This window comes from Simochromis diagramma, unplaced genomic scaffold, assembly GCF_900408965.1.
Source record: "Simochromis diagramma unplaced genomic scaffold, fSimDia1.1 OVJJ01000602.1, whole genome shotgun sequence".
Taxonomy (NCBI): domain Eukaryota; kingdom Metazoa; phylum Chordata; class Actinopteri; order Cichliformes; family Cichlidae; genus Simochromis; species Simochromis diagramma.
This window is the reverse complement of record NW_024387040.1, coordinates 11603301-11626850: the sequence shown is the minus strand read 5'-3', so window position 1 is coordinate 11626850 and position 23550 is coordinate 11603301. Positions and strand designations below refer to the sequence as shown.

Below are 23550 nucleotides of genomic sequence, written 5' to 3'. Positions count from 1 at the left end.
TCATACTACTCGAGGACTTCAGACAGAAAGCAAAAAGCTTCCAGTTGCAGATGAATGTGCAGAATTTGTTTGCAGTGATAAATAATCATGCAGAGCCGCTAAACATTCGCAAGTTGCAACTGTTCAAATTGCTTGCAAAAAATCCATAACATGCAGCTGACATTTGCTTCTAAAGAACTAAAAAGTGAATTGTGAGAAGACTGGATGTCTATTCACAGTCAACCCAGTTTGTCCTGTTATTCCTTAACAACGACCGTTCTGTCACTGATTTTGGGACAGATGATCCTCAAACCACGTGATTCTCAGAATTCCTTAAAATAAATAAATAAATACCTACACATAATTATTGGTGACTTTAAACTCTCTTCCAATGTCACCTGGGATTTCTACTAACCCCCCGTGACCCACTGGAGGGCAAAGAGGATATAGATTATGGATGGATAATGCAGAATAATGCACCACTTCACACACATCTGCTTTGTTCCATTTCCAGTACAACTGCAACCAGTACTGATGAACCTGACATGAAGAAATCTCATTGAAGCAATATATTTTTAACCATGTAGCATGGCAATGGTGTGAATGACTCTACAGCAGTAGCAGATGCTACCAGGGATTAACTGTGGGAGCAGTTTGATGTGACTGGGTCAGATTTAACACATCATACACAGGATTTGTGATTAAATGTGGTTCTATAGGGTCTGTTTAGGCTTCAGAAACCAAAAAAACCCGATGAAAATGAAACAGGATTCACCGTACATAAGATACCACTATTCATCCAGAATGCCATAAACCACCCGCATGTGGAAACTGAGCGCAGACATCATCAATCAGTCACTGGCACGTGCGGACAAACACCTGAGTCAGAAATGTGGGAATATGGTACATAGGCTAAGCTGTCCACCCTGAATGTAAACTCTGGCTTTGGAGCTGTCTGAAAGGCTCCTTTGAGAAGTTGTATTACTCCTATTTGCCACCGTGCGCTTCATAAAGAGAGCATATAGCAACGGTGTAAGCTGATCTTGGAATTCCAATAGCTGAGGTTTGAGGCTACATTGCTGGAGGGAGGATAGGAGTGGAGGGTCCACTCATTCCAGACGCATGCCTGATGGATGCATAATGATGGTGTAATGGGTGACAACACATGGAGAACAGCGCCCAGCCAGGCAGACACACTTGGCTCAGCATAAAGAAACTTCATTTAATAAAATGTTGATTCATTAAAGCAAAGATAATGTAGTGCAGGCTGTCACTGTGGTTTAACTGGTGCAGCAGGAGTTCAAGCGGCGTATAATGACACATAAACCATGTAGGATTAACAGGGGGCTGATGACGGCCTGTGAGAATGGGAGCAGAATGTCCGACTTAGCACCTTTTTAAAACTACTTTAATAATTAAATGAGGGATTATTGGGATTTCAAAACCCTGTTTCACATGTGTGTTTGTCATTACTATAGGAAATGAAATAATGACTATCAACCTATAGTCACTGGCTACTTTATTAGGTATAACAATTCAAATGTTAACTGTCAAATGGCATTGGTTTGTTGGTGTCAGACAGGCTGGTCTGAGTATTTCAGAAACTGCTGAACTACCTGGATTTTCCCACAAAATCATCATTTTCACAATGGTGTGAAAAAAAGAGCACCTTTGGGATATGGTGGACCAGGAGATTGGCATCATGAATGTGGAGCTGACAAATCTTCAGCAACTGTTTGAAGCTATCATATGTACAAACCAAAATCTCTCAGGAATCCTTCCAGCACCATGTTGAACTTATACAAAGAAGAACTGAGGCAATTCAAGAGGCAAACGAGGATCCAAGCTGGAATTAGAAAGGTATGCCTAACAAAGTGTGAGTGTATTTAGCTAATATTATCAATTTTATGCCACAATGAAGAGCTGAAATACTTCAGAATGGGTGCACATTGAAGATTTGTTTTGTTATCCTGGCACAATTTGAGAGATTAAGCAATGTAAAAAAAAATAATGTGCAGCACTAACCATCCAAATTACCATTTTAATCACTATTCATATAAGCCCAGAATTGATTGGACCTGATTGGTGCATACCTAATTCAGACCATCCTTACTAAGTAACATCAAGTAACATCAAATCCTCACATCCAAAGACACTAGAGCCAGAGAATATTTTACTTTTTTATTTGTTAAAATCACTACAACAAATACTGGTAACTGAAAAGTTGCCAAATAGTTTTTCTTGTTGATTGGCTAATTGATAAGTTTGATATTCTTTTCAGCTCTAATCACATGCTTTACATTTAATCTACAACTCATCTGTTATTTAATTTAGAGCAAATCATAGCATGTGATGCCATCAAAACAACACTTAACTGCTACAGGAAGACGATTAGTGAATGATTGGAGAAGACAACCATTAATAAAAAGACAAGGCAGAATGAAGCGCGCGATCACCTGTCACTGCACCACTCAGTAAATACCCAGCCTGTCATATCTTGCATCCAGCCCCGGCTATTCTAGTCGACTGGTGAAATATTCAAAGCTGCCATTCAAAATTCATAAGCTACTGGAGAGATGCTATCAAGCTCTAAAAATACCCTTTACTACATAACAGAATATGAAATATTCATCTTGATATGAACACTTTCAGCTTGTCTGGCAATGTCTCATGTTTACTTCTGTCACGTGCAGCACATTGCTGAAAGCAGCAGTAAATATTCTCTTGATTGCAATTATTACTGCTGAGAGTCATCTACTTTAGAGAGGACTGACACACAGCTCTGCAGAACAGGAGTGAGCCTGCATACAGGATTGTATCACTACTTTTCAGGCTTTTGGCTTCCTAATATGAATTTTTCATGTTTTCTTTGAAATGTAACCAACTATGACGTGTTTAACATGTAGTTACAAATACAATTTCAATTCACTTGCTAAAGGAGGATCGTCAAAGTGGCCTGCTAAAGGTTTGATCCAGCCCACTGGATGGGTTTGTAAAATGTGAAAATTAGTCATTAATTCCAATTTCATCAAATAAAATGCCTCACTGTTCCTGCTGCGAGGACTGTATACCCCGAGGCTCCATTGCAGGAAGTCCTCAGGTTCAGATGGGTGCAAAAAGACTCTCAGGCAGCAGCAACCAGTAGAGCAATGAAGAGCCAAAACTGTCAGCCAACTGACAGCAGAAACCATTGGTGATTGGAGACTAAGACAGCTTTCCATAGGTTCACCTACATGGCGCTAGACAGACCACATTGACTAAAAGGTTGAATTTCCATAATTTTGGCTTCAGCTGAGACGGTGAGTTTGGGCTGTTAGGGTGGGGTGAAAGCATACCTCTGTAAAGTAAAGGCGTGTGCTTGAATTATAACACCAGGCAAAATGAGAGCTTTATAACAGAAATTAGTTCATTCTATCTCAATTATCGTGTTTTCATAATCACTGGAAACCAAAATCATACTTGAGATTTAAATAATATTAATACCCAGCCCTGATGCCCTGTAATTTTAGTAATTTAACATTGAATTCATTACATAATAATGAAAATAACAGCTGAGGGCCTTCTTTTCACTAATAGATGAGTCCTGGTAACAAAACATTTATGGGTATTTGGCTAATGCTAACACCAACATATAAAAGATAATCTGTAATGCATTTCTGCATTTAGTGGACTGTAACAGATCTGGTATGTGACAGATCTGGTACTGGTTATGACAAGAGGCACTCTGCACTCGAGCCAACACTGATGAGGGCTGTGGGACACGCCCTTTAAAACACACACACACACACAGTGCTGGTCTGACCAAGAGCTGTAAATTACACCACTATTAAGACCCAGGAAGCGAGGGACTGTGTGATGGAGAATAGTGAGACAGAATATGAGAGAAACAGAGAGGAAGAGTTAAAGAAAATGAGCACTCTGAGTGTGGAAGCCCAGAGTGTGTGAGAAAGGAATGATGGTCCTTGGAAAACACCATGGTGCTTTCCCTGCATACACATGGCCTGACTTGGAGAACATACAGTACTGCAGATCTCCCCTCCTCCTTCATCCACTTCCTTTCATCCCTCATTTTTCTGCCAACGGGCGTGTCCTCTAAACTCCCCCTCTTCTCCCGACGCCCTTTGCTGCACTTCATCAGACCGCCGAGTTTAGCCGCAGAAGCTTCATCAGTTTAAACGTTGACATGCACGCCCAGCAAGTCACTCAGTGACATCATGTTGCATTCAATCAAAATGACCGCTCTGCAAAACCACAGTTGTTGCATAGTAACAGTCCGACACAGCACATGAGCCTGTGCCACTATGAAGATGTGATGTAATATGTAAAAATAAAACAAAAAAACAAACAAACAAACAGGATCTCTGGGACAGAATTACACTGTCTAATTTCAGCTTTATGAGAAAACATATATGTATTAATAGCTGATTGGGTTCGGGTATTACTTCTCAGCTCGCTGGGTGGCATATGATCCGGGTCTGATTTATGACGGATCAACATTAAAGCAACAAATATTCCAGATTCAATTATATAATCAAATATTAAAACAAATTCAATATTTGATGGTGAAAATGAATAATCGACTGTGGAAAAAAGAAGCAGCACCAGCAGCTTTTTGTCTCCTTAATGGCACAAGATGTAAAGCTGCATCAGCACCAGAAACATTGTTAAACAAAGCACTGCTGGGGTTAATTGATCACTTTGTATTTGCATTACCACATATGTTGTTGCAAATTAGGAACAGCCACATGGCAATGGTTTATGTTTGATGTGTTGGTCACAGGTTGTGTGAACCCAAAGAGCATTGCATGCCAGCAGTTGTGAAGTCTATGAATTTGACAGGCTGGATAAACTGCCTCCTGCTAGGAGGGAGAAAGCAGGAGAGAACAGACTGAATTAACCTAGTGTAATTTGGAAATATAAATGGAGTGATATGAGCTGAACAACTGGAAGTGAATGAGCAGCATTAAGTCATAACATCTGTCTGGTTCTTTTGTTTTTTACTGCACTCTTTTAGGCCAGTCTGTCAGATAAGTGGAAGGAAGTGGGCGGATGGATGAATGGATGTAGTAGTTTTGTATCTCCTAGGGATTTATGCCAGTGTTTTGAAAGATCAAATGTGATTTTGTCTGATTTTGCCATGACTTTAATCACAGGTGGAAGTCAGGACTTACTTCTCGCTATGTCGTTCCAGAAAAGATCGGAATGAGGATGTGACGGAAGCGGCAGTGAAAAACAGAGGGAACAGTTCAGAAACTGGACGTTCCAAGTTAGTGTCTTCGGAAGAAAAAGGAGGGCCAGGAGACATCAGTGAGATAAGGCCATGAATTCAGGGTGAAATAAGGGATTGCAGATAAACTAAGCGCCCCAAGAGATGATGGACTCAACTGAAAAATGGTCTGGACCGTGCATAGCTGTTGCTAACGTCAGCCAGCACTGCCGCTCAGGGTGGAGTTCATGAGGGTTCGTGTGACCTGCTGCAGAAAGAGAGACAGACATTGGATTTGTACGGGGCGGGGCAGGTGTGGCCGAACAGTAATGTCCTGTATTAGCTGTGGAGACAAGAATGTTGTCTTTCAGCTGAGCGCTGACGTCACCTGGAGGAGAACAGTTCCCTGACTGATGCTGTTTGATGTCCGTCTGGGTTTTAACAAGCGCATTTGAATTATTGACCAACATCTAGCATCCGCTCGAGTCTAAAGGCTGTCTCGTTTCATTCACAGAAGGACCATCACACAAATACTGAATCAAAGCATTCTTTTAATGCAGAGTATTTACACAAACAGCATCCATGTATTCAGCTGACATCACAGGCTCTTTGCAGCTACACAGGTCCCTGCTTTTCTTAGACCTGTTCTATTCTGCTCTCTGTGAGTCTATCCAACAAAACCCAGTTATGTAATAAGGACCTAGGCCAGCTGAGCTGAAGAAAAGACTATTTAGCTTTCCACCTCCCTCCCTACAGCACGGAGCAGCTCAAGCCATTATTCACTGGAATGTTTTCCTCCCATGTTTGTCCAGAAGGACAAAAGCTCTGAAGCCACACAGTCGACAAATCAGCACCACGTATGTTTGTGTGACTGTACTTTTTAAATCTGGAGTAAATGAGACCACTCTGACTGATGAGTAACCTTTTACAGGAACCACTTAAACAATAGCTTTTCTTAGACATGTTTAAACACTTTTAATCTGTAATGCCTTGCGCATCAAACATGTCCAGAGTCTATGATAATGAGTTATAGGGGGCAAATCCCCCAAGAACTTGGAAGGGTTTTTTTGTTAGTTTGTTCTTTATATCAAAATTAATATCATAGTTTCAACAAAAATTGGGTTATTTTAATGTCAAGGATGTAGAGGATCAGAATAGGAATGACACTAGGAAACAATAAGAGATCTTTCTAATAAACTCAGAAAACATGCCAGTACTTGGTTTTCTGAAGCACTGCAGGTACTGTAAGCAGTGTACATACGTAGGATACAATTCTTCCGGAACCGATAAAGGCAGCAGACACCTACAAGTGTTAAGTCTTACCTGCTGAAGAAGAAGAAGCAGAAGATTGCCAGCAAAATGGAAAGTTGGTGACTAGTGCAGTAAAAATTTGGTGTGGAAGTACTTTACATCCTTCTCCATGTTACCATTTTGCTTAAGAACAACTAGCATTGGCTCACAGACAGTAGAAAACACGGAGGTGGCTACTTTGATGTCATCTATTTCTTACTGAAGTCCCATTTTGAAGCCTTAAGATAAGAACTTCTGTAATCACCATCACTATTTTAAATTAAATTTACCTAAAATGAGTGAGTGGGCTTATCATGAAAGTGTTTACGGAGGTAAAGACAGAAAGTTGTTTTCCCGCAGACTTCTAAAGGACCCGGAACAATTTTTGCAACCACAGCTATCGCCATCTGGTGGCCTCCATGTGAAATGCAGGTTAAAGACACTTTTTTTTTTTCTGACCCAGATGAAAATGTTTTATACTATTCGTGCACAAGATAAAATGTTTGCAAATAAAAGGTTATGCTCATGCAACTACCTTTTTAATAACATTATGAAGACTACTTGGCAACCATCCTACGATTTCAGTCAATGTTAACATTTCAAATAAACTGTCTAATGCCACTATGTTGGGGATTAAAAATTTAAGCATATGTGATACTAATTTTGTTTTGGTAGCAAAATGAATATCAAGCATGATGCAATTCTAATTTTACTTTTAATGGCGTCAACGCTTTAGCGCGGTTGGCTCGTTGCAGCCCCACGCACGGGGCGATCCACGTTAACTCGCTAACAGAGATTTGCCACGTTAATGCGGTTATGGCGTTAACATAATTTTAATGAGATTAACGCTGACAGCACTACTTTTAATTGAATTTGGAATTATTTAAACTTATTCAACTGAACTGAATAAGTCAGTTTTTGGTACATTATGAAGAGAGTCTTGAAGCAAGTTATCTCATTTCTACCTGCACTTTGATACAAGGCTTATCTTCTAACCGTGACTCCTTCTCTGCTAAAATAATGAATGTAGCCGTTTATGAAATAAAGGAACAACGCTGCACATTTTCTATAATAATTTGGACATATGACACTGATCAAACAACTCAAGGTCCTGAAGAAGCTTTGTAAAATCCCTTCAACATGGCCACGTAGAGGAACCTGGATCACAAAAGGTTTCAGGATGTTCTCTTAGCAAATTGTGGTTTGTAGCCTGTTAAGCTTGTTACAGTTTTCTTTTGGCATAAAATGAGATGTCAATTTTATACTCACTTTACTAAACTTTAGAGGAAAACATCCGGCTGCTCTGACAGTTGTGCTCAGAGTCCTCATCTGTTGGCTCATACTCAGATTATCTAAAGGATCTGAAGTGTGACTGCTAACTGAGGAAGAAAGTGTGGATCAACAGTAATTGTTAACATATGTGCCAGCTGCCATGCACAGTCGTAGAACTTTAAATTGAAATTTTCTGTCTCACTGTCACAAATTTCCTTACTCCCCACTTGGGGCTGTCCACACGACCTAAGCATTAATATACAATCTAAACATGAATTAAAATAAATCACTGCTTGTTACTCTGCTGCATTTTTTAGCTTTCAACTAAAGCTTATAATAGCGAACACTGCTGCCTAGTTATTTTAAAACTGGCATTTTGGTTAATTTATTTGTGAGCATCATTATTTCAGCTGCGTTCTTCTTGTGTCAACATCCTTAGTATTTACAACCAGTTCAGGGAGAGTCTCCTTTGTGCTTATTAACTATCTCCCCTCAAAGAAAACTCTGTTTGCAGCAACCATAAAATATTCAACCAAACATAGCATGCATAAATAATGTTTACAAATATATACAAATGAGCAAAAACCATTCCTGGAAAAAAAGGACTAGCAGGCTAGCAGAATTAGTGGAAGGAAAACAAAACTCAAGAATATAAAAGAAGGGCCCAACAATACAAACAATTGCATGTCCACATGAATAAAAGGTGTCAAAAACTGTGACTCAGCAGCATCTATTGTTTATACTGGGATAAGGCACATGTGTGAGCTTATGTGCTACTGTAAAAGGGAAAGAGAAAGGGCTGTTGGTGCTACTGCATGTCCAGATTGAAGGCCAGATGGCTTCACAAGCAAACCACTCTGACTGCCACTTGCTTGTGCCACCACCATGGGAGGAGGGAGAGGGTTTGTGTGTATGTGTGTGTGTATGGGTGTGTTTGTATGTACAAGAAGAAGTCAGTGATGGTGGTTAAGTGATTAAGTATTAAATCTGTTTCTAATCTGCTGGCGGGTGATTTCTACAGGAGACAGAGAGGACTTTTGTGCAGCTTTCACACATATTAAAACTAAAGAGAAAACCGTGCCGAAAACACTGACATACACAAACACACTGAGCTTTCACTGGCATGTAAAATGGTGTAAGGTTTCAAGGTTAAGGCTAAAGGTCAAGGGTTATAGGAGAGCAGCACACAAGACACTTAGTCTTAGTGGAGACGCCAAGAGACAAAGGCACCGAGTCAAGCGAGGTGGGAAGGCTTCAGACAGTCTTTGTTTATTTCACAAACCTACAGTGTTTTGATACTTAAACAACAACTTAAACAGGTCATTGTTGTGGTAGTCTCCTGTCTGGAGGTTATTTTTTACATTAATGCAAATGCAAAAAAGCTTACGGGAAGCTTAATCCATCTAAACTGACATGAGAAAAAAAAATCTAAGGTTAATCTTTGGAGGAAAAAAAAAAGAGGGAAAAGCAGAGAAAGTAGTTCAAAACGTAGCAATGGTACCCTTAACCTGTTTATAGTAGGAAACTGCCACGTAGTGATACTAAGAGGGCTGTGGATTGCTGTAAAAGCAAAAAGTTACAATTAAATAGCTCTCAAGGAAGAAGTGCAAAGACAAAAAAAAAGGCAAAGCAGCAGGGGTTCAGCTAAATCCAGACCTCATTAATTTAGCACCTTGGACATCTAAATTGGCATGGACCAATCGAGCAGGTAAGAGTGAGACAAGACTGGCAGCAATACAGCCACAGATAACCTTAAGTAACAGTATCAGCCGTCAAAGAATACCTAACATCTACTCTGTACGCACAACAACTCCTAATCCATTTAGGAGAGCCAAGATCAGCTGCTAAACAGAGTAAACCTCGCCCAGTCAATCCCATTGACAGGAATGTTCCACCAATCACATCAGGAATAGTGGCAGGAGACACTTTATAGCCCTGCGTTGCTGCCTCAGGACTTTACTGCAATAAACTGGCTGCAAAAGCTGAAGCAGCCATTCTCCAATCAAGGGGCCAGAGAGTGAACAAGTACTGCATTACTTTATGACACAAGGTTAGATGTTCTTTTGCACCATCATAATTATTATGTTTAAATAAGGTAAGAAAACAATTATGTTCATGGTTGGAAGTGGGATGTTTTGGGGTTTTTTTTAACATTCTGCATTTCTGCGTAAATGGACTTCCCTGTTTGCATCTGCCCTAATTATACAATAGCCACATGGCTTTGTCACTTGCTGGGAAAATACCACTTTTAACTCCCAAAGCCTCTTTTGCAGACAATAGCTAATGATCACCACATCACCTTTACTCAAGCTTAAAATAAAATGTTGAATGACTGCTTTAATCACACATGGACGATTCACGCATATTTGTGTAGTGACCCGACTACATAAAAAGGTCTATTTTAGGCCAGGAAAATAAAAACATTGCATGCTCTGTCCCTCAAAAAATACAACAAAGACTAATCCTAATCCCTCAGACATTTTTTAAACCACTGAAGGCGTGTGAAAATTGGGAAATATCAGTGACAAAGTTGGTAAGTTGGCAAAAATTACATAAAGTGAAGGGTAACAATCACTGCTACTGAGCTCAGTGTCACACCACATTTTGTAAATTGAACCCACATTCTCTGTATGAGGTTATGAACTGCTCTGCTTGGGGTGAGCTTTGAGGAACAACCTGTGTGTGTGACCATCCCAGACGTTTCCTGTAGCGCGGATGTGTTGTGACCTTCAGCCAGAGTGCACGTCTTCAGCCCGATAGGCCTGCACGAGTATCAGCCCAACAGGCCTGAGCTGAGAATGAGACAACAACAGTCCCCGTAACGTGACACCTCAACATCAAGGGAGAGAGGAAATGGGAGATTAGTACTACAGTATCCAGGTAACAGTCATAAACAGTGCCAAAGCACAACTGAACTCGGAGCGAATCAAAGCCCTGGACCGCATAATGATACGCAGACAAAGACCAGCTTTTGTGGTAGTTAACCAACTGAATGGATAAAATTACTCACTGTGTTTGCGTGCTTGCTGTATGTCGTTATGGCTCGTCTGCTAGGCGGAAAGTGAATATTACACCTGCCAGTAGAATCGTTCATTCAGCCACTTTTTGGCTACTGATCTGCACTTTGCTTCACAAAATTTCCTTAGCCGACTTCTTCCTTTGATATTCATTCAATTGAAGACTCAAGATTCTTTATTTGTCACGTGCATGGTTATACAGGTATAACACGCAGTGAAATGTGACCTGATACGCTCCTCGACTGTGCAAAGAAAAAAAGAGACAGACAGACAGAACTTTATTTGATATTGAGCAAAAGAAGGACGCGAAGCATCCACAAGACCACATTTCTACACGGATTCCTGGACTAAAGAGACTCAAGCCACATTCTGCACATACTCTGTCTTCAAAATCAAGATATTCTGCACTCATTGAACTCAGCAACTACATTTCAATGTACACCTACATCATTGCTGAGGCTATAAAAGCAAATCCTGTGATGATGTTCTCCAAAGGCACACAGTGCTCCTTTCAAAACACTCGGAACATGCAGTCTGATGATGGAAAATGTTTGCTTTTAAACCGCTGGAAAAGTGTGAGCCTTAGAAATACATGAGCTGAAGACCGTAGGGCCAGTGTAGTGCGTGCTGTCCAACACAGGTCTCTGAGGAGGGTGACGCAATACAGGACGGGAGGGGATGTTGAGGAGAGAGGAGAGGGGGCTGAAGTATGTTGACTATTACGAGCTGAAACCCCCCCCCCCCCCCCCCCCTCCTCCTGCTTCTCCACCACGTCCGCGGCGGTCCCACCCAACGCTGAGGCCCATCTGGAGTGCCTCGTGACCTGGCTGATTAAAAGCAGTTGGGGCCTTCAGTGAGATACGGCCAGTGGAATGTGGAGACTGTAGAAAAGGCCCAGAGTAAGTGTGTCTAAGAGGTGTGTAAATTCATAAAAATGTGTATGGGATATTCAATGTGCTCTCTGTGTGTCTATGCATCCATTAGAGCATTTGAATCACACATCTGTGAGCAGCCTTGCGTCCATTAGTGCCAGTCAACAGCAATCAATCAAATCTGAGACGAAGGGGCCCTGAGCTCAGCTGATGGATGGATGTCCCTCTGGGACTGATGGGCTGGCTGAATGGGAGCATCTCTGCACCAGAATCACAGCTCTGTGCCTTACTGTTCCTTGACCCTGTTAGCCTACACATAATGGCTCCTGCACATCCAGTGTTTAGGATTATGCCCATTGACCTCCATCAACAGAAACTAAAAGTCTCCTTCCACATAGACTGAAGTGTTTTTCCTGCCTCTGCCTTCACTTTTTCTACCTAACCATCTGCTCCTCATCCACCCCAGACCTGCCAACCTGGCTTTCTACACCCTTCAAGCCACGAGCATTTACTAGCAGCACCCGTTGAGCAGCATCACCCTAGTCGAAATGGAAACCAGGCCGAGAGTCTCATGGCAGCCGCTAGAGCATGATATAAGAGCCCACGGTTGAGCTTTACTGCTCTCGTCCCAATAGGGGCTCCTCCATGCGGTTAATGTCAAGCTTAACATGTGTTTTACGGCTTAATTGAATAATGAAGCGATGAGAGAGGAGGAAAAACCACACGACCGAGATCTGCACCAAAAGGCTGCCAGAGGAGGATTGTGCGGTGAGAGACGAATACTTTGGTTTAAAAGCGGTGTTTTCATAACCGCTGTGGCTGTACGACTTGTCAGCGACACTTTCATTATCTCACTAAAACTGAATCCTGCACAGAGCACCAAAACTGACCACCCCACAGCCCTCTGTCACAGGCCATCCATCAAAGTGATCACAAAAGCAACTGTTTTAAGTCTGCCATTATGATATTTAATTGAATCCATGCTTTCTAATTTAGTTTGCCTAATATAAGTCAATTCAAGCCATGTTTTTCGCTAATGGGGTTTTTTTTACCGTCCATCTGGCTGCCTGTTTTCTTCCCGTAACTGTTTGGATTTTTTTCCATCCTATCTGTACACAGTGTCTCCACACAATTATCAGTGAATAATGAAACAATGAAGCTGCAGGTGTTTCTTTACTTTTCTGGAAACTGGAAAACAGAAAACCAAAGCATGTTTCACTCTAATGAAAACATTCCTCATCAGTGTTTCACATAGATTAAAATTTCATTTATGGTAGCAGGACGAAGCCCAATCATGCATTTTTAAATTAAATATTAAATACTGAATAAAGCATATATCATAACAACATAAAACAGAGCTATTCTTCCTGTTAAAAGGGAGTTTTTCCTTCCCACTGTTGCCAAAGCGCTTTATCATAGGGGGTCATCATAGGGGGTTTTCTCTCTTTTCTTTATATTATTGTACGGTCTTTACCTTCCAATATAAAGCACCTAGAGGAAACTGGTATTGTGATTTCATGCTATATAAATAAAATTGGAAAATGTTTAATTAATCAGCTGCCTCTGTGGTAAAAAAATAATAATACTAATAATAATAATAAACCATTAAAAAAATAATGGTTTGGGCAAGTTGGAGTTATTTTCCCTGTTTGTTGTGGTCATTACATTAAATAATGTATTATGCACATTACACAGAACGATTTTCTTAAAAGTAATGCTAAAGTTATGTTACTTTCATGTTTCTCCATAAAATGACACAAAAAGCATCGTCTCACAATTACCATTTAACAATATAAACATCTAGGCTACAGTTCCACAAATCAACATAAATCCCTATGCTAATGAGGACATGCATATGATCTTTGGTCTGGTACTTTGGTAAGAATCCAAAGACAACAGCAAAAAGCAAAAATGAAAACCAGCACAGAGAGACTTTAAAGCAATCGCCACAATGATTCGACTTTAGAAACATGAATAGGTGGAAATGGAGGCTGCAGCCTGATTGTTCATCAGTTTGTTACCTGTTGAAGTTCAGGGTCTGGCTGCTGAGTGAGAAGCAAAAGCATGCCAGCGTAAACAAGAGGGGTCTGCTTAATGTATAACATAAACAACAAAAAAGGAAAAGAAAAATGTGATGTGAAATGCAAAATCCTATTTGATTTTTTGCATGCTATGGTTAAAGAGACTCCAGAGCAAACTGAGGATCGCTCTCACCAGCTGCACTCCATGACACTGGAGTAGGAGTTCATGCAACCAGGATCAAGATACTCTAAGAAAATGACTGTTACTACCAACATCAAGGAACCCAGTAAAACAGCAACCAGGTCAGGCTGCCAGCAGGTGCTACCTGGTTAGCATTTAGCAGCAACTGAATTGTTGGTCACTCTTTTGGACCAAATGCTAAAATTTACCCATCTATCCATCCATTTTCTACCACTTACCTGGTCCAGGTTACAGGGGGGAGTAGTCTAAGCAGAAAAGCCCAGGTCTCCCTCTCCATGGCCGCCTCCACCTCCTCAGAGGAGACATAGAGGCATTCCCAAGCCAACAGAGACATATAATGCCTCACTCAGGTCCAGGGTTTTCCAGGACGCATCCTAATCAGATGCCTGAACCACCTAAACTGGCTCATGTTGATGTCGAGGAGTAGCAGCTGTATTCTGAGTCTCTTCAACCTAACTCTGAGGGAGACCTACATTGTGCTTAAAAGAAAGCTTATTTCTGCGTCTTCTACCCACAAACTCATCCTTCTAGTGACTACCAGAGCTCGTAGCCACAGGTGAGGATAGCAACGCAGATTAATCAGTAAATTAACAGTTTGCCTTTTGCACTCAGCTCTCTCCCCACCACAACAAACAGGCACACAACTTACACTGCACCACTCCACTTGTCAGTCTCCCTTCACTTGTGAACAAGACACTGAGATGCTTACATTTTTTTCAATTCAATTCAATTTCGATTCAATTTTATTTATATAGGGCCAAATCACAACAAAGTGACTTGCAAAATCTATTTAGGCAGCCATTAATATACCTCAAAGGCCTGGCTAAGTAAACTGTATGGGTGGGAAAACACTACCTCGTATACAATGTACAGTATTCATGTACATATAATAGTCTTTCAACCTGTCATGAAAGACAAGACAACAGTGATGACAATGAGAATACACAGTAACCTGACAGGACAGGAAGTGCTGACTAAGTTGCAGCCTTGTCAGTTTTTACCTCAGCTGACCCTAAACAAATAATAAAACATGTCGCAGCAGCATCTAGTTTGATTTACAGGCTGCAGACACATATCTGGAGTTCCTGGGTTTCCGTGCATTTCAACAAATCACTCTGTCAAGGAACCTGCACCGACTGCAGCCAAACACTGCTGCTGCACGTTTACAATCTGCACGTAAATCCCTAAAATTGAACAATTTCAATGAGAAATAATGTCACACAACAGCGGAATTAAATCACTATTAGGTCAAACACATGCAGGATCATCTGCAGCAACAAAACAACACACAGAGAAGCCATTTGGCAGATGGATCAGGGACTGTGAAGGAGCAGAAGTAAACGCAGCAGGTCTCCGGGCCATGATGGCCACACCCGGGCCCAGCTGGAAACGATAAAGCCTCGTGCTCCTCATCTCTTTCACTCCATCTCTGGTCCTGTATTGTTGCCCCTTCTCGCTGCTCCTGACAGCAACTTTAGATCTCGGTCTCTAATTTTGTGTCTCTTTCCCTTTGCACTTCCATTCCTTTTGTCTGCTCGCATCGGATGGTTTTCCAATCATCTGTGGGCCCCATATTACAGAGCGGGAGTGTCCACTGCATTCTCCATCACCACAGTAAACACATAGTCAACCAGTGAGCCACCCTCTCTGGCATGCACAGGCCTCTTTAAAAAAAAAAAAGAAAAGAAAAGAAAACATAGAGCGAGAAACAGATGGATGTCGTTTGCGCGATGAAGACAAACAATGGCAGTGAAATAGATTTCAGACTGCCAAAAAATAGCAAATTTAGCCCCATCTTCCTCTTGTGACCTCCCCTATGACACTGTCAAATTGGTTTTGGTTGCAATTCATCACTGCTGATTAATAAATCAGGGATCAGCCAATCTCTGACATGCTATCAAAGGACCATAGGTGTGGAAGTGCTCTGAATGCTAATGCAGTATCATCTCATCAGCATGAGAACAAAGCTGTGCTCACAGGCTGAGTGATAGGGGACAGAGGGCATCATTATCACTGTAAAGCCTGCACTGTTTGTGCTGCCTGCCAATCACGTGCTCTGGCTTTGGACCGGCAGCCAATTAGCACTTCGTTTACTGTGATGCCTCAGGGTTTTGTGAGGAAAACACAAAAATATGCTGGGCTCACCATTTTATGGAAGAGAAGAGAAGGAGGACATGGTTGCGGTTTTGATGCTTTAAATTACTTACTGAGAGGGGAAAAAAATCATCTCAACTTATTCATTTATCCATCTCAGCTAAATCAGCCACTGAGGAACAAGGGTTTCATGGAGAGGGTGACCGACACACACCAGTGATCTATAGATTCTCTGTCAGATGGATTATCACTCCTCCTCTGCCCGTCTTGTATGACGTAACTGCTCTTAGCGGGCTGCCTGAGTTTAAATATACAGTGTGCATTTACAGAAAACAAACCCACACAAATAAAAATCAGTATAATCAGCATTTCTTCTCCATCATATGGGTGATATTAACAACATCACCTCAACAGATCCTGAGGGGCGGGCAAAAAGGCCAGTGTGCAGTGTGTAAACAAAACAACACCTTCTCACAATCACACGATCGCACATACATGCATGCTCACACAGCTCCACCCACTGGCGACGCTCCTCCCAGCCCTGTCTGCATTGCACCAAAGAGAGCTGCATCTTGTCCAAGCAGGTTTTTCACCCAAGCCAAGGAGTCTTAGCAGCATCCAGACACGTCCTATTCGCATCCTGCACTCTGCCTCTAGGAGACTGTTGCTCTTGATTAAACTCAAAAGAAGAAAGGGGTCTACGCTTTCAAGGATGAGGCGTTTGCTGGTTTTGCTGATTTTTTTCAGCTCCACAGAGTCCCGTAGAAACAGCATCTCTGTTTGTTTTTACGGCAGCACTAAGTACATATGTCGGCAGGATTATGCATCTGTGTGGTTGCGTGCGGAGGGGGAGTGAGTGAGGGGGTTATTGTGGCAGTAAGGGGTGAATCAGCATTCTGTTCACGCCGCTTTTCACTACAGCTGCTGAGGACTCAAAACCAAATTTGCGGCAGTTTGATGCAGCAGGAGTAACACCAAAGGATGCAAATGTTTCCTTTCTAGGTATCAGACGTGACCTAATTTTGTGCGAGAACAAAAAAAGTATAAGTCGATTCATGATATTCTGTTACTTTAGGAATGATTTGATGTTGCCAGGCTGTTTAGCTGTGTTTTGTGCTCAAATGAGCACAATTGTGTGCCTCCAGCGAGCACTGCTTGTAACAAAACCCTGTTAAAATGCTTCTAGTGTCATCTCCAAGGTTCATGCACCCATAGATAAACTATTTTCACACACAGGGTTTTGTTACAAGCAGTGCCCTTTGCATGTAAACATTAACCAAGTGGCTCCATAGTATAGTGGTTTACACATTTGCCTAACAAGCAAAAGATCCTCGCTTCAGTTCTGGGAGGAGACACGTATCCCTTTGGGGTTGTTTCAGGAAGGGCATCCTCTCCTAAATCACACACCCAGAGCTACCTGCTATGGCAACCCCTTGTGAATAAGGAAACAGCCAAAAGTGGCTTATATTTCTAGTATGTAAACATTAACCTGTCTCAGTGGGAGGCATTGCCTAATGGTTTCATGCCTCAGTACGCCCAATGTGGTCCAAAACTATAAGTGAGCAGTTTGGTGTTGGAGGTAATCTTCGAAGAATAGCTGAATAGTTTTCAGTGAAAATCAATTTTTTTTACTGGAAATGTCCACTACCACTTGTTGAGCAGCACTTACTGTTGATTAATTATTTATTTAAGCAATAGTTTGAAATATTACCCTTTTAGCCCTAACCTTTTCAAAGCACAAAACTGTCAGTTTCAGCTTGCTCACCTTTATCAAACAGAAAAAGCAACATGTTTACCACTTCAAGTCAACATCTTTCACAGCTCACTGAGCTCAGCGGACTATTGAAACCCCAGCAGAGACTCCTATGGTGGCATGTGGACTGCACTAGGCTAAACACATCACTTTAATACACGATGTTGTCTTCCACAGTGTCTTTTATCCTATCTTCCATCCACAAGATGATTGCCCCTCCATGAGCCGGGATATGCTGGATGTTTCTTCCTATAAAAGGGAGTTTTTCCTTCTCACTGTCTCCAAGTACTTGCTCATAGGTGGTCATCTGATTGCTGGGGTTTTCGCTCTACTTTTGTAGGGTCTTTAACTTACAGTATAAAGCGCCTTGAGGTGACTGTTGCTGTGATATTGTGCTATAAAAAAATAAAATTGAAATTAATTGAATTGACATTTATATCAGTTTAATAAGACAAAAACAAAGCATTTTTCTGTTGTACAGTTCTGCCTGAGTGCTGCTACAGCCTACTACCAGAATCTTTTCCTTTTCTAGCTCCTTTCATAAACATTAAGTCAGTTAGAGCCATGAAAAATGTTCTCTGCTGGGGATGAGTATGAAAATCCACTCTTACAAAATTATGTGTAGCAGTAATGTCAACAACCCTCCCGTCCTCTGTTTTAGTGTTATTATGAATACCAAGTACAGTCAGTCCACCACAGAAGGGCACATTCAAACCAAAAACCTTTGGTTGAACAACATGTTTCCTTCAAATGTGTTGCAATGCTGTGCAGCAGGATTTGAGGATTTGTTTTTTTTCTTCTTTCGTGGGAGTGTCAGAAGTGTTACCCAATCGGCAGCGACGTATACACACACACATATATATATATAAACCCACAGATATTAACCTAGAAGTAAAGGGGATTTGCTCCCAGTAGCGCCTTGTTTGCATAACTTAAGTGCTGTTTAATTCAATAAAATGTTTTCCTATTTTTTTTTCTTGAGACTGAATGCAGCCCAGGTGCTGGAAACCCTAGATACCCCATGATGGAGGTTTTAATTCTTTAAATTACTTACTAAGAGGAAAAAAAAATCTCAAGTTATTCATCAATCCATCTTAGCTAAATGAGCCACTGAGGAACAAGGGTTTCATGGAGAGGGTGACCGACACACACCAGTGATTTATGGATTCTCTGTCAATCAAATCTGTATCACTTCCAAAAAACAGAAATTATATAAAAATCATCAAATACTGAAAATGTCAATATTTTCACATTATTTTCTTCTTCTAGTGTTGATGACAGAATGCTAGAAAGTCTCAGAAAACAAGTGATTAGATGTATCCTCCACCTTATGATCTAAGTTCAAGGAATCAAATCCTTATGAATGACTGATTTTATGCCTGAGACAAGCACATGATCAGACTATATCATCATGAGTGTTCGGACATTTCAGGCTGAAAAAACGTAGTTGAACAGATAAACAAGTTTCTCTCTCTCTTTTTTTTTTTACTGACATGCTCAAATTGTCAAGCATAATAGTTCAACATAATTCAAGAGTAAAACCTCAAGCATCAAACCAAATGAGCAGACAACTATGCGCTTCTTCATTAACAAACATAAAGATTTCCCCGAGGAAAATGCATGCCACAGAGGCACATGTGCTAGCATGGGGCTGATTAAAGTTCTGAAGTCTGCTCGGAACTGATTTGAAAGTTTTATGACTCCCCTTCCCTCCCTTTTTCCCGCCTCATCTCACTGCCCCTCGGCTGCTTTCATATGCTAATGGACGGGCAATTGTGCGGGCCAACAGCCTGGAATTCCTCTCCACAAAGGAGAAATGGAGATGGAAGGAGAAAGGAGAGAAAGGGACAGACGGACAGAGAGAAAGACCAGCCGACAGTGGGCCGACACACATCAGACGCTGAAAAGGGGTTTACTGCAAGACCACACGAAGCCAAAAAAAAGGTTTTCTACTCAAGTGTATGCCAGTTTAATTATGTTTAGAGCTATTAACTAATCTGCAGCTTCCTGCTGCCATTAATTAATTAAAACCTCAGCCCCAAGAAGTAGTCAAAGTGCATTAACATATCCAACACCTTGAAATAAACCATCGCATTTAACTTATTATTAATATACACAAGGATCTGCTGTTTAGGAAAATCATTTTACTAATACTACTAAAATACCAATAAAAATACTAATAAAGCTTCATGGAGCGTTTGGGAAGCCCTTCCTCTGGTTTTGGGTGTGGTCCATCAATATGGGGATGTCAGAGATGGCTTCCAACACACCAACACGAAAAGCCATCCCCCCACGTGTACAGCTCAGAGCCAGAGGCATCCAAACAAAGACAGTGCGGATATACACAGCGCCCTTACATCCAGTCACCTCACCAACCCCTTAGAGAAAAGAGAGCAGGTGGGCCAATTAGAGTCCCCAGGGTCGCCCCACCCCCGATGCAAGCAAGGCCCTGTATAATTGCTTTCCTCATCGATGAATTATTAATTCTAGTTGCTCTTTGAGGTCTTTTGACAGCGTAAGGTCGTGACAGTGTGCCCCCATGACACATACACTCTCATGTTTAACCCCCTAGTGCCATGTCAGAAGTACTCCTCAGACCAAAGTGAGGTGAAACATCCAACCAGCCAAGGTGGAACTGATGCTACCTACGACCGGTAGTTGCTTTAGTTTGTATGCATATTAAAAGAGACTTAAACCTAAAGACAAGAGTAACAGTTTTTACTCATAACAAGTTTTTAAAACAGTGAAACTGAAAAAACCTAAAAAAAAAATAACACTATGCTGTTTGATGAAGGGTTTTTTGATTTGTTTTTTTTATCAACATCAACACATCTGCATGATGCTAATAATCTACCAGTCTGTTAGCCACTATTAGCATAACACAAGCTACAGTAAATCTTTGATTTAACTATTGGAGGTGAGGCTGCTCAGAACAAAAGAAAATTATAATGAAGGGTTTCTTTCTGTTGCCTAATTGGCCTTTGGGGTATAATTATGCATGCAAAGATGACTGAAAAATTAAACCCTGCTTAAAAAAAATCTGGAAATGATTTTATTACAGTGCTGCATGAAACATATTTGTTGGGCATCAGATTTTTTCTAGTAGTATAAAAAAAACCATAATCTCAAAACAACATATATGACCTTGACCTAGAGTCCAATCTGGATGAGGACCCATCAGATGATTGTTGCATGCAAGTTTGACTAAATCCTTCCCAATACTGTAGGAGGAGTAGCAATGCATGTGAACTGTGGACAGATGGACAGTGGGACACTCCCAGGATACAAATGGGAGTTTGGCCAAAACCAGGATGTGTTTTTTACTGTGAATCTTGCATCTTGCGAGCCATAGAAGGTCTACAGCAGCAGTGATTATGTTCATCTTCAAAAACACTGATACAACTTTTTAATCTTCTAACAGCTCTGATAACCAAAGGCTCTCTTTCCTTCATCTTGGCTCAAGTGAATCTCAACAGGGCGAGCTTCACGAAGGAGAGTAATCAATCTTGTTTCCATGATAGTTGGACCCCAGGAAGCCAATTGTAATGTGAAAATAAAATGTGATTAATTGGCCTAGTCCTAGTTGGAGTTAAGGTGCATTGTTTGGTGAAAGAAATTGGCATTCGTGGAATAAAAACGGCAAACAACCATAGTTCTGCTGGAGAAATTCTATTTCTAAATGTCCATCACAAAGGTTACAGCACTTGTACAAAGGTCCAAGTAATGGCCTCTCAGGAGGTTTTCATATACATAACACTCCAGTAATAAGTAATATATGGAAACAAAAAGAACCAAAAGTAGGCTATATTACCAGCTACTCTCACTGTCACACAGCTGGTCAACTGTTGGTTTCAGAGGGTTACAGATGTCGCTCCCGTATCCAATGCAGTATAGAGGGGAGGTTGAAGGAGTTTCCAAAATTAGGAGTAGATCTAACAGCTTTAACTTAACCCCATCTGGTGCCTGAAAAACTTTCTTTTACTTCTTTATTTAGACATGCGACTGATAAAACACAATGTTTAAACAACATGACATTAATTTCAAGTGTTATCTGATGTATAAGTGTTTAATTCAAACCTGTTAAGAATAAAGCAATCCCCCAACCAAATAATGACTTTGAGATAGTCTTTGATTATTTGTTTAACTTGAATATTAATAGCGCCGGGGCCTCACAGTTATTGGTGGCAATGTTGTTGATTCCCTGGCCTCTCTCTCGTAGTTTCATACCAGGTGTGAGCCTGTAAATATTTTATGGAGCCTCGGTGCTGTGCTACTGGCACACAAAGGCTGTTTTCAGCGCCCTGGACAGCAGCGGCTCTCTGGAAACAGAGGCCTATCAGTTCGGCTTGGGACGCAAACAATTTTCAGCGCAGCTAAAATTAAATTAGGGGAAGGGGCAAGCCAGAGAGCAGAGCTGCCACATTGCTCAACACGGCAAGACTTCTTTAGTCCTCACATCAGGCATTCCATGGCAAAATGAAAAAAGGGAGAGGGGAAAAATGCATGAAACAATGAGCTGTCTGTGTGGGTATCCAGTGAAAAAGCCTAAGAGGCATGTCAGAGATATGAAGGGTTTGTTATGGTGCCAAGTTGACTTCTCTGCATGTAAAGACAGATGGATCCAAACTAGATAACACAGAAAACAGCATTGTATGGACGAGACATCCATATTCATATACTTGGATGTCCTGGCGCTTACATCATTCTCTCAACATAGGACGACTTCACCCTTTACTAGACATCCCACCCCCATTAAAGAGTAAAAGTACAACTTCCTCTAGATTTCAGCAGCCAGGCTTTGATCCTAAGCTAACCCAATAAGTTTATTCTTCACTTTTGAACACCAATCAAGAGTATTTTTTGCATTTACAAATGAGCCCGAATCAATGTTGGGCGATATGTTGAAGCCGGCCACCGCCCAACGGTAACTGCCGATAGAGCTAGCAGCACACAGACGCAGCTAAACACCTGGCATGTGCTCTCAGATAGCTTGTAAGCTCAGTCTGCATGATAACGTTGCCAAAAATTTGGAAAATGCCTGTTTCATTTGCTGCTTCAAGCTAAATTTAAAAAAAAAAGTTGTTCAGCATTTTTTTCAGTCTTTTTCTATAATTTTAAGGTTATTTTGCTTTCCCCAATAGCTATATAACAGTGATATTCACATTATCCCAACACCTTTGCTTTAAAATATGTGCAGCATTATCTTTCCACCTGAATTTATAGAATCAACAAAAATTTAATTTAAAAAAAATGCAAAAAAAAATGCAAACCAATGCAAGAAAACAACCATCATCATAGTAATTGATGCAAAAAATGTACCACTGCTCCCAACTGGGTCAGTATTTCTCTTATCGCTCTTATCGTATTCAATCTAGTTTCTCCTCCACAGTCCTTCCAGTAAGTTGTGCTGGACAGAGAATACTTCTTATTAAATCACTTCGTAAGACTGATTTTATAAAACCAAGTTTAGCGTCGAGCCACCTGAGGCTACACGAGGCACTCTGTCTGCAAGAACGGGGACACTCAGAGGTCAGCATGCCAAGCACTCCACAGTCTCTAATTCCACACTGCACTTCTGAATGAATGCTGGCTATTAATACCCGAAATGTCAGGGATGCCTTTGCTGGAGAACTCCAGAGAGAAACAGGGGCCAGGGAGGAAGGCGAGTTCGTAAAGAAGAGTAAGGAGAGGTGACTGATATCTGCAGGTCAAAGTAATGCTGCTGCATGACTGCTGCAATGGGAATGACTCGTGTAAGGGAACTATGTTAGTCTGATAGCTAAAAACAGCCTTACAGCAAGATGGCTCTAAATATTGTTATAATACCAAAGAAAAAAGAAAAGA

The 23550-nt window shown here is 41.1% G+C and overlaps 1 protein-coding gene across 5 annotated transcripts in view; it reads right to left on the bottom strand.

Moving 5' to 3' along the window:
• The window catches only part of LOC120741398 (rho GTPase-activating protein 21-like), a 101089-nt gene that overhangs the window by 64896 nt on the left and 12643 nt on the right, over positions 1-23550 (bottom strand). For 3 of the 5 annotated variants that reach the window (XM_040044285.1, XM_040044287.1, XM_040044286.1), the window contains exon 1: positions 1-23550. This exon is cut by the window's left edge and continues 9662 nt beyond it. The exons of the other annotated variants lie outside the window; for them this stretch is intronic. The gene's annotated coding sequence lies outside the window, so the exon portion shown is untranslated. 5 annotated transcript variants of the gene reach the window in all.